Source organism: Bison bison, unplaced genomic scaffold (genome assembly GCF_000754665.1).
Source record: "Bison bison bison isolate TAMUID 2011002044 unplaced genomic scaffold, Bison_UMD1.0 scf7180017864134, whole genome shotgun sequence".
Classification (NCBI taxonomy): domain Eukaryota; kingdom Metazoa; phylum Chordata; class Mammalia; order Artiodactyla; family Bovidae; genus Bison; species Bison bison.
The window spans coordinates 4,993,826-5,003,924 of NW_011494706.1; positions in this window are offsets into that span (position 1 = coordinate 4,993,826).

Consider the following 10,099-nt stretch of genomic DNA (forward strand, 5'->3'; position numbering starts at 1 on the left):
TATCTAGGTTGGTCATAACTTTCCTTCCAAGGAGTAAGCGTCTTTTAATTTCATGGCTGCAGTCACCATCTGTAGTGATTTGGGAGCCCCCCAAAATAAAGTCTGACACTGTTTCCACTCTTTCCCCATCTATTTCCCATGAAGTGATGAGACCTAGGAAAAAAATACAAGGGATTTCCTTTATTAGTTTGGAGTGGATAAATCTTTAACTATTCAAAATCCAAAAGTCACAAAAGAAAAGACTGACAAAACTTTATATGCTTATAAAACATCTACAAAGCAAAAACACCAAAAGCAAAGCAAAAGACAGACTTGAGAAAATTATCTGTATTTTACATCATATGAGCATGTGAAGAATTCCTTGAAGTTGATAAGAAAAAGACCTACAATACATAAATGAGCAAACAGTATAATCAAAGTAGTTACAGCAATTGAACTAGAAATTGCTTTTAAATATATGACTAGATGGGACTTCCCTGGTGACTCAGACTGTAAAGAATCTGTCTGCAAATCAGGAGACCCAGGTTCAATCCCTGAGTTGGGAATATCCTCTGGATAAGGGAATGGCTACCCACCTCAGTATTCTTGCCTGGAGAATTCCATGGACAGAGGAGCCTGGAGGGCAACAGTCCTGGGGTTGCAGAGTTGGACACGACTAAGTGACTAACATTTTCACTTTTTTTTTTCAACATTGTATCTGGGGTGTAGGCTGTGAGAGACAAGCATTGATTTGTTGTTGGTTGTAAGTGTAAATTGTGAGGGTCCTTAAGGAAAGCAATCTTGCTATAAATATCAAAATTGAAAATGCATATATCCTGTGACCCAGTTATCCCATATCTGTGAACTTAACTTTTATACATAGATTCCTATTGGTAGAATCAGCTCAGTTCAGTCACTCAGTTGTGTCCAACCCTTTGCAACCACACGGTCTGCACCATGCCAAGCTTCCCTGTCCATCACCATCTCCTGGAGCTTGCTCAAACTCATGTCCATTTAGTTGGTGATGCATTCCAACCATCTCATCCTCTGTCATCCCCTTCTCCTCCTGCCTTCAATCTTTTCCACCATCAGGGTCTTTTCCATGAGTAGAATATGACATATAAATTAGTCTATTCACTATAAGTATTATTTGTAATAGCAATTTGTTGGAACTAATTAATAAGAGGATGGTGGGAGTCAATAAAGGAATGGTAGATTGCTGTTGCCATACAACCCTACTGAGGGGCTACAAATAGTGGGAAAACTATACATGAATAGGGAGGGATCTGTAAGGAATATTGCTAAGTGGGAAAAAAAAGTACAGAAACCTGGATAGTATATTTTATGTTAAAGAAATGGAAATATGTATTTCCTTGTGCTATATAAAGGGATTTTGAAAGAACACAGGAAAAGCTAGTGAAAGTGGCTACATGTAATGGGGGATAATTAGATGAGGAAGAGTGGAGTTAAAAACATTGGGTTGGCCAAAAAGTTTGTTTGGATTTTTGTGCAGTCTCACCAAAAACCCTGAGCGAACTTTTCAACCAACCCTAGAAAACTTTTCTTTTAATATATTTATTTTTGAGCCATCTAAATGTATTCTCTATTCAAAAATAAATAAATTAAAATAAACAGTGCAGGAAGTTGACCTTGAGGGAAGATGCTAGGGACATGGCTGGCGCCAGTATACATTCCTATTTTGGTTATCACCACATATCTCCCCTGGTATTTTAAAGATGAGCAGAATGCTGAGAGAGAGGCTTACCAATCCTCTGGTGTCTTCTTTCTGATATCCCCTTATAACTCCATTGGTATTTTCAAAGCTAGCGCCTTGCCAAAGATGAAGTGTACACATGTTTCATGCGGGAAGTGATGGCAATTTTAATTTTTGTTCCAATAATATGCCTGTTCCTTTTACATGTCTCCACTCAGATAAAATTAGAACTCTGAGAAAAGAATTAAAGATAATTTTGGTCTGGTAAAAAGTAGATATCAAAGGTTTAAATCTGTAGAAAAGAAAAAAATTTGGACAACTGTAATATGTTAGAGGAAAATAAATCACAGCAATAGAAAGTAATCAAATAATATAAAACAGGATGGAAGTAATAAGACTAAAAAAATACAGTTAGCAGTATAAATAGGAAAGTGTAAAACCCCTCTGGCAATATCTGGCCTACAGCTATTCTGTTTGGTTGATTCAGAGTGCAAATTTAAACAGAACCTGGCAGGGGACCAGGGTTAAGGAGACATTTTCTCTGTGTCTTGAAAACCAAAAGAACCATCATTCTGGTTCGAGCGCCAGGAGTGGCTCGGGGGAGTAAAGACCACGCCAAGATGCTCCTCAGGAACAAACTTGGAATTTGCTCGTAATCACAAAAAAGTGGGCCATTGAGGACCCAAGTTTCTGCTCTATATAGCACAGACTCAATAGTTTTATTCTGTAAAATGTTTAAAGAAGGTGTAACCAAAAGCCCACTGTGGCACATTGGGGGAAAAAACAAAAAAGGAAAAACTCAATAAAGCTCCCATAGAATGACCAGCGTTGAGCACTGTTGCTTCCCGTTAAACTGTTTATGTAATGTAGCCAAAGTAACGGAATGAAGTGATTTGGAATCGCAAACTACACACCAGTCATAAGTGGGAGAAAATCTTGTTTTAAAAAGTAAAACTGTAAGAGTTTTTTTATATAAGAATATGGAAAGCAGGTCTATTTATTTTTATAATACTTTTAGATTTGCCTTTTAAGTTATTTATGGCATTTCTTTTGACCAAGAGAAATCCTGTTCTTCTTTTTTTAAAAAATAAATTAGTACCCCAATTGTGGTGGGATACTTCGACGCTGGGAACGATTGAAGGCAGAAGGAGAAGAGGGTTACAGAGAATGAGATGGTTGGATGGCATCACCGATTCAATGGACATGCACTTGGGCAAACTCCGGGAGATGGTGAGGGACAGGGAAGCCTGGCTTGCTGCAGTCCATGGGGTCTCAAAGAGTTGGACATGACTTGGCGACTGAACAACAACAATCTCAATAATGGGCTTCCAAGGTGTCTCAGGGGTAAAGGATCTGCTTGCCAATGCAGGAGACTCAGGTTTGATCCCTGGGTTGGGGAGATCCCCTGGAGAAGGAAATGATCCACTCCATTATTTTGCCTGGGAAAATCCCATGGGCAGAGGAGCCTGGTGGGCTACAGTCCATGGGGTAGAAAAAGAGTCAGACATAACTTAGTGACTAAACAACATCAATAATCCTAATCCTTTGCATTTTGCTTTCTTCTTTTGGGTGTATGTTTAAGCTATTCTTTCTGTATTAGAGATTACATTAAAACTAAGTTGTATTTTTTCCCCTCCTTCCCTTGCTTATGTAAAATTCTATGTTCACTATATTAAGAATTATCCTGTATAAGACTTGATTTCCAACTTTTTCTTCCACTCTTTTGCATGTAGCACATGAATTTAATTGTAATCTTCTGGGTTTCTTCATTCCTGTTGACTTCAAATACTTCCCTTATTATTTGCTGTGGTTGCCCTGGAGGTGTGCTGTTCAAGTCTCCTCTCAAAACATATATGGGATAAGCCAGTACACAAGAAGAGGAGTTGCCATTTTGGAAGGGGCAAAAGAACCTGATCAACAGTAGGAGGTAGGGCTACTTCTCCATGATGGCAGATGGAAAGGACGTATGTGAAGCCAAGGTGATCCACTAGGGTTCCACTCATTACTCCCTTGTCCTACTGGAACTGCAAAGGAACAAGTGTATCTGTGGTAATGCACTAATAAGAGTAGGATTGCCAAGAACTCAGACCCTGCTAGAAGGGGAGTTTGGATCACAACTCCAGGTGAGGCATCGAGAACTGCATGGCTAAGGGCAAAAGGATTTAGAACTGATGGTGGAGAGGGGAGATGTGAGCATAAGCTGTGGCCCAAAGGCTAACTGCAGACACAAGGACTGTAATGTGTCCTGTTCACTTCTGTTTTGAAAATTCGTCATCAGAAAAAGTGGCCCATCGAAATTATGCAGGACACATGTGTGGGTGTGGAGGGTTCGTGTCCACCACCAGCAGTGAACTGTGGTGGCTGTGGAGGTCCCCTGTTCACATCTCCCTTCAAGAGAACCCGATGTGAAGAAAGTCGTAGTGGATGGTCTGCAAATACAGCACATACGTACCTGCCTCATTGTTCAGGCTGAGGTCTTCATTTCCCTGGGCTGCCCCAAGCCAATAGTGAGAATGATGGGGGTCCACTGGCCAAGCTATTCACCCCAAAGGCAGAATTCCTCTGAATGGGGGATCTTTGACCCAGGGCACCTCAAAATAGCCCAGTTGAGACTTTCTTAGTATTTCATACACGCTAACACTCCTCGTACTCAAATTTCTATCCCTTCCCCTTTCCTTTCATAAATATCACAAATACATCATTATTTGAGGGAAGGAGAGTAATAAAAATGGTATAAATTAGATTGCTGAAAGAAAGGCAAACCTTTAGTCCCATATGGATAAAGGAAATGAGTAAGCATTTTATTAAGAAAAAAATTGAAAAATGAAGATAAATAATTGTGACTTAAAGGCAAAACACACCTTCTCTTGAAGAATTCTTCAGCTATGTATGAATTTGTGTGCCAAGTCCTTTCAGTTGTATCCCACTCTTTGTGACTCTGTGAACTGTAGCCTGTCAGGCTCCTCTGTCCATGGGATTTCCCAGGAAAGAATGCTAGAGTGGGTTGCCATTTCCTTCTCCAGGGCATCTTCCCAACCCAGGGATAGAACCTGTGTCTCTTACATCTCCTGCATTGGTAGGTGGGTTCTTTACCACTAGCTCCACATGGGAAGCCCATGTATAAGTTTCCCAGAGTCTAAATATGATCTTCTCAGAGAGCCCTTTTCCGACCTTTGCGTGGAAGAGACCTCTGTAATATTGCCTCTTTTTAAAAAATATGGAAAAGGGGATGAGAAGGGAAGCAGTATACCCTCCTCCAGGTGGCATGTTCTCCTTTTCCTTTCTCTCTGTCAAGGGTCACTTCTTACTGGGATATAGATTGGGAATTCATGAGTTAGAGTCCCTCTGATTTCTCTCAAGGTTCCTATGTGTAAGTAGGGGTTGGGCATGGGGCAGATCCTACTCTCCTTTCAGTCAACCACATATCAGGTTGTTGTTGCATATTTAATTGCTCAGTCATGTCTGGCTCTTGTGAACTCACGGACTGTAGCCCGTCAGGCTCCTCTGTCCTTGGGATTCTCCATGCGAGAATACTGGAGTGGGTTGCCGTTTCCTTTTGCAGGGGATCTCCCCCACCCAGCGATCGAACACATTTGTGGGATATTTTATGAGCTACTCTGGGGATGGCTCTGTCGCGATGCTGGCTGGCGTGATCTGAAGACGCTTTATGACTGCCACTTTGCCTTGTTCCAACAAAGGCTGTAAGATGGCTTACAGCACTAGGCAAAATGGAGCCAGATAATATCAAGGGAATGGCTACCCACTGCAGTTTTCTTGATGGAGAATCCCATGGACAGAGGCGTCTGATAGGCTACAGTCCACGGGGTCGCAAAGAGTTGGACACGACTGAGTGACTAACACTTTCACTTTTAACATCATTTGAAACAGGTGAGAGGGGGATAAAGGGGCCAAGAATGAGGCTGGCATACGTAACGAAGACCAAAGTGCCCTGTATTCTGGGATGGAGCACAGACTTAACTCTGGTTTTTATCAGCAAGTTTGAAAAGCCAACTCTCAGGGTCCATAAGATAGTGGCAAGTGAACTAACTGTTCAGGAGACGCACAAATATCCAGTGAGAAGGGCAGAATGAAATAACTCTTGAGAGTCCACATAAAGAGGCCATTGTGCAATGTAATCAACAACATTCTTACAGGAGCACAATGATAAATTTCATGTAACCATTTTGCAGAATGTCCTGCAATGCTGACCAAGGACGATGCAAACCAAGGACGAATCCTGAGGGTACGAAAAGAATTTTCTGGGTGCCTGCCTGGTTTTAATTCTGAGGTACATTTTAAAGGATCTGAGGAAATAGTAAAAACCAAATCCTTAATGTTCCTTTATACATTTGGCGCAAGGTATCAACCCATAGCTGATAGATTATTAGGTAGCTGGAAGTTCAAAACTGGATATCTTCCATGTGGAGTTCTACTATTTCAGAGATCTAGGGGGAAGTAGCAACACAGTGGAACATTGAGTAAGTGTAGGAGTGACACCTTTTGGGTAAATTTAGCAGTCTCAATAATCAGGAGTTTCTGAGGGAGTACTCTAGTGTTTGGCCAAGATTCTCTTTAGGGAAAAAAAAAAAAAAAGTGGAATATGTACTCTCAGACAGATGGGCCATTTAGGTTCCAAATTTCTGCTCAGTATAACCTAGTCTTAATTAATATTAGTCTGGAAAATGTGTAAGAAAGGCAAACTAAACACTGTGGCCATTAAAATTAATCCTCCCCTCCCCTAACTCCTGACAAACATCCATAGAAAGCCTGGCTTTGAGTCCTGTGATTTCCTGATGTTCTTCCAAGTTAAATGATTTTTGTAATGTACATCAGGGTATCTGAATGAAGTGGCTTCTGTATAGAATTAATCAGGAGCCAACTGAAATTCAGAAAATACCTTAGTTTACATTTTTGTCCAGTACTCATGTTCTAAAATTTTCTGGCTTGTAGTTTTCCTATATAATATCTTCTGGCATATTGGTTTGACATTTCTATGTAATGGACTATAACAATTCTGGTTTTATCTTTTGCCTAGATCTTAGTAGATCTTTTCTCATCTTGAGATATTTACTTGCAATAGGGAATAACCTCTGTCTTCGGTTACAAGTTAATCACTAAAAGGGTATTGCCTATAAGTTTAAAATATACATAATGGCCCATCTCTGGGAACGCTGCCTACCAGGTAATGAGAATTTAGCTAAAGTACCTTTCATTGGCTCACAGGAAACATCCTGACCAGGCCCACCTGTGAACAGTTAAAGGAAGGGGAAGTTAACACATCCCCTCTGGGGTTTGGGCGGAACCAGGACTTTAACTCCACCCCCTTCAGTATAAAAGAAGCCTGAGTTCTCACCAGGAAGATGGCTTTTTGGGATACTAGCCCACCATGTTCTTAGTCTGATGGTTTTCCAAATAAAGTCACTATAACGTGACCAGCAACTCTTGATTTACTTGCCTGGCTTTGGTGGGAAGTATGAACTTGGATTTGGTTAACAAATTGACAAAGCCAGTCGGGAGCCTTGCTGCTGGTGGGCAGTCAGTCTCAGTTGGGGAATTTTCAGGTAAGACCTTAATCAGGGCTGCTTGCCCTGAGGGTCTTCCCTTCAAGATTACCAAAATGGAACTGGCGGCCCCAGGGCGTGGCAACGGGAGCCGGGAATCAATATCCAGGAAATATGGACTCAGTACAGTAGGGTAAGTCACTCTGGTATGTGAAAATGCGAGAAGTTCTTTCTCTTCCATTTTGGGTTTTCTCCTCTGGAATAAACCAAACTTGTTTTCTATTTGAGTAGGGTGTGTGTGTGCTGAGTCACCTCAGTTATGTCCAGCTTTTTGCGACCCTATGGATTGTAGCCCAGCAGGCTCATCTGTCCATGGGATTCTCCAGGCAAGAATACTGGAGTGGGTTGCCACGCCCTCCTCCAGGGGATCTACCTCACCCAGGTTTTGAACCTGCATCTCTTTCTTCTCCTGCATTGGCAGGCATGTTCTTTACCACTAGGGCCACTGGGAAGCATCCTGTTGGAAAGAGAAAATAGTTCTTGGACTTTTACCTGATTTGTGAACAGGTGTTTTGTTTCTTTGGATGCTAGCATGTGCGTGCTGTTTATTTTGTTTGTTGTATTTCTGTGTTTTAAAAATGGGGAATATTTCCACGATTCCTAGAGCAAGTTCTCTGAAGCACATTTTGGGTAAGTGATTACAGCTATGAACCCACGACTGAGAGGAAGGTTTCTGGTTGTAACAATGGGTGGCAACAATCCCTGGTAGGCTCTCAACAAGGGCTTGAGGCATGGTTACCTTGGGATCCTGTGCACCTCGTATTCTCACCCTTGCTGGTCAAGCACATCATTTGTGGCTTCTTGTGTCATTGGTGTGGATCCAGCAGCTCTCCGAGGAGTCATGTTGCCGTGGGGTTAATGTTTCTTGCATTATGTAAAACCCTGAGACCAAATTTGAGGGTTTATTTAGGGTTTTCTGTTTGGTCTTCAGGTTTTTCATTTTGTCTTGATACCATTTTTTATTTACAGACTAATGTCAAATGGAGGAAAGGAACAACAGCAACAACAAAAAACCTATCTGTTTTTGTCTGAAAGCGGGATATTCTCAGGGAGAAGATAAAGTTTCCACTTGGTTCCTAAAATCACCCAAAATCCCATCCCAGAATTCAGCCTGGCTGGCTAATGTCAAGGGAAAAAGGCATTCTTTTAATGGTTAGAGATGATCAATTGCTGTTTATGGTTTTATAGTGGCCTTTGAATGGCTCTATAGCTATTCTTTGAAGAAACAGGGAAGAAGAATGATGAAATCCTCTATGTGTGGCATTTGTGTTACTACATCAGAAAAGCCAGACAGTCATCACCTTTATGGTAAAAGAAGTGAAGTGAAATCACTCAGTCATGTCTGACTCTTTGCAACCCCTTGGACTGTATCCTACAAGGCTCCTCTGTCCATGGAATTTTCCAGGCAAGAATACTGGAGTGGGTTGCTATTTCCTTCTCCAGGGGATCTTCCCGACCCAGGGATTGAACCCAGGTCTCCTGCATTGCAGGCAGATGCTTTACCATCTGAGCCACCAGGGAAGCCCCAAGGGAAAACCTGTCATATATGAAAAAAAAAAAAGTGGGGGGATGAGGGTGAGGATATGTTGCTCCAAGCTCTGGCTGAGCTGACCATCCCAGCTCCTCCAGCTGTTATGCCAATATACCCACCACTTCCAGTGCCTCTTGTTCTTTGTTTTGTCATTTAGTTGTTCAGTTGTGTCTGACTGTTTGCGACACCATTAACTGTAGCCCTGTCAGGCTCCCCCATCAATGGGTTTTCCCAGGCAAGAATACTGGAGTGGGTTTCACCTCCTTTTCATGGGGATCTTCCCGACCTAGGTGTTGAACTTGCATCTCCTACATTGGCAGGCAGACTCTTTACCACTGAGCCACAGACGAAGCCCTGCCTCCCAATCCTGTCCAGTCCCAGTTCCCTACACTGGGGATTAGGAAGTGGTCAGACTGGCTCCACCTTCTCAGAGAGTCAATTGGAAAATCTGTGTTAGTTCCTGGGGCACAGAGACCTAGTCTGGCACCAGCTTTAGCTGCACAAGGCACTCAGTCTGGGCCAGGAGCCATCTTGGACCAGGGCAATCTCCCTGGTGCCGATATTCTGTAGGAGGTTTTAATACAAATGGCAGGCACCCGGGTTTCTATGAATCCACGGTCCTTTCTCAGACTTGTTTAATTGGAAAGATGGCAGCCCTCCTTAGAGGGAAGATATGCTAACAGGAACTGAAAGGTCATTGATAAGGCCAGGGAAGAAGCGTACCAGCTCTGCCTAATAGACCCAAAAGGCACACAGGAAGCACACGTGCCAGTGCCCACGACTGAGCCAAATCGGAACCCCAGTGAGTGAGGAATGCCCTTATTGGAGCTCTGTCATAAGTTCATCTTGGCAGGGCTTTGAAACGAGGTACCAGAGCAAAATGGTTTGAACAAAATTTAGGAAATTCAGCAAAAAACAAAGATGCCTCGTTTTTTTTTTTTTTAAGCCAGCATAAACCGTTTTTATTGTTATAATAAAACTTGAAACTCATATGTGTGTGTGCACGTGTGCACTCGTGCATATTCAGTCATGTCCGACTCTCTGCAATCCCATGGACTGTATCCTGCCAGCCTCCTCTGTCCATGGGATTCTCCAGGCGAGAATATTGGAGTGGGTTGCCATCTTCCCGAATCAGGGATTGAACCTGCGGTGGCAGGTGGATTCTTTACCAAGGTGCCCCCTGGGAAGCCTCTGGGGACAGGGGGAGTAGACAGCAATTGCTCTCACCAAATCACTACACAGGACAGCGAAAGGGTGGGGGGCAAGGAGGAGCCAGGGAACTCTGAGATCAGTAGGGGTTGCCGAGAGTCGGAC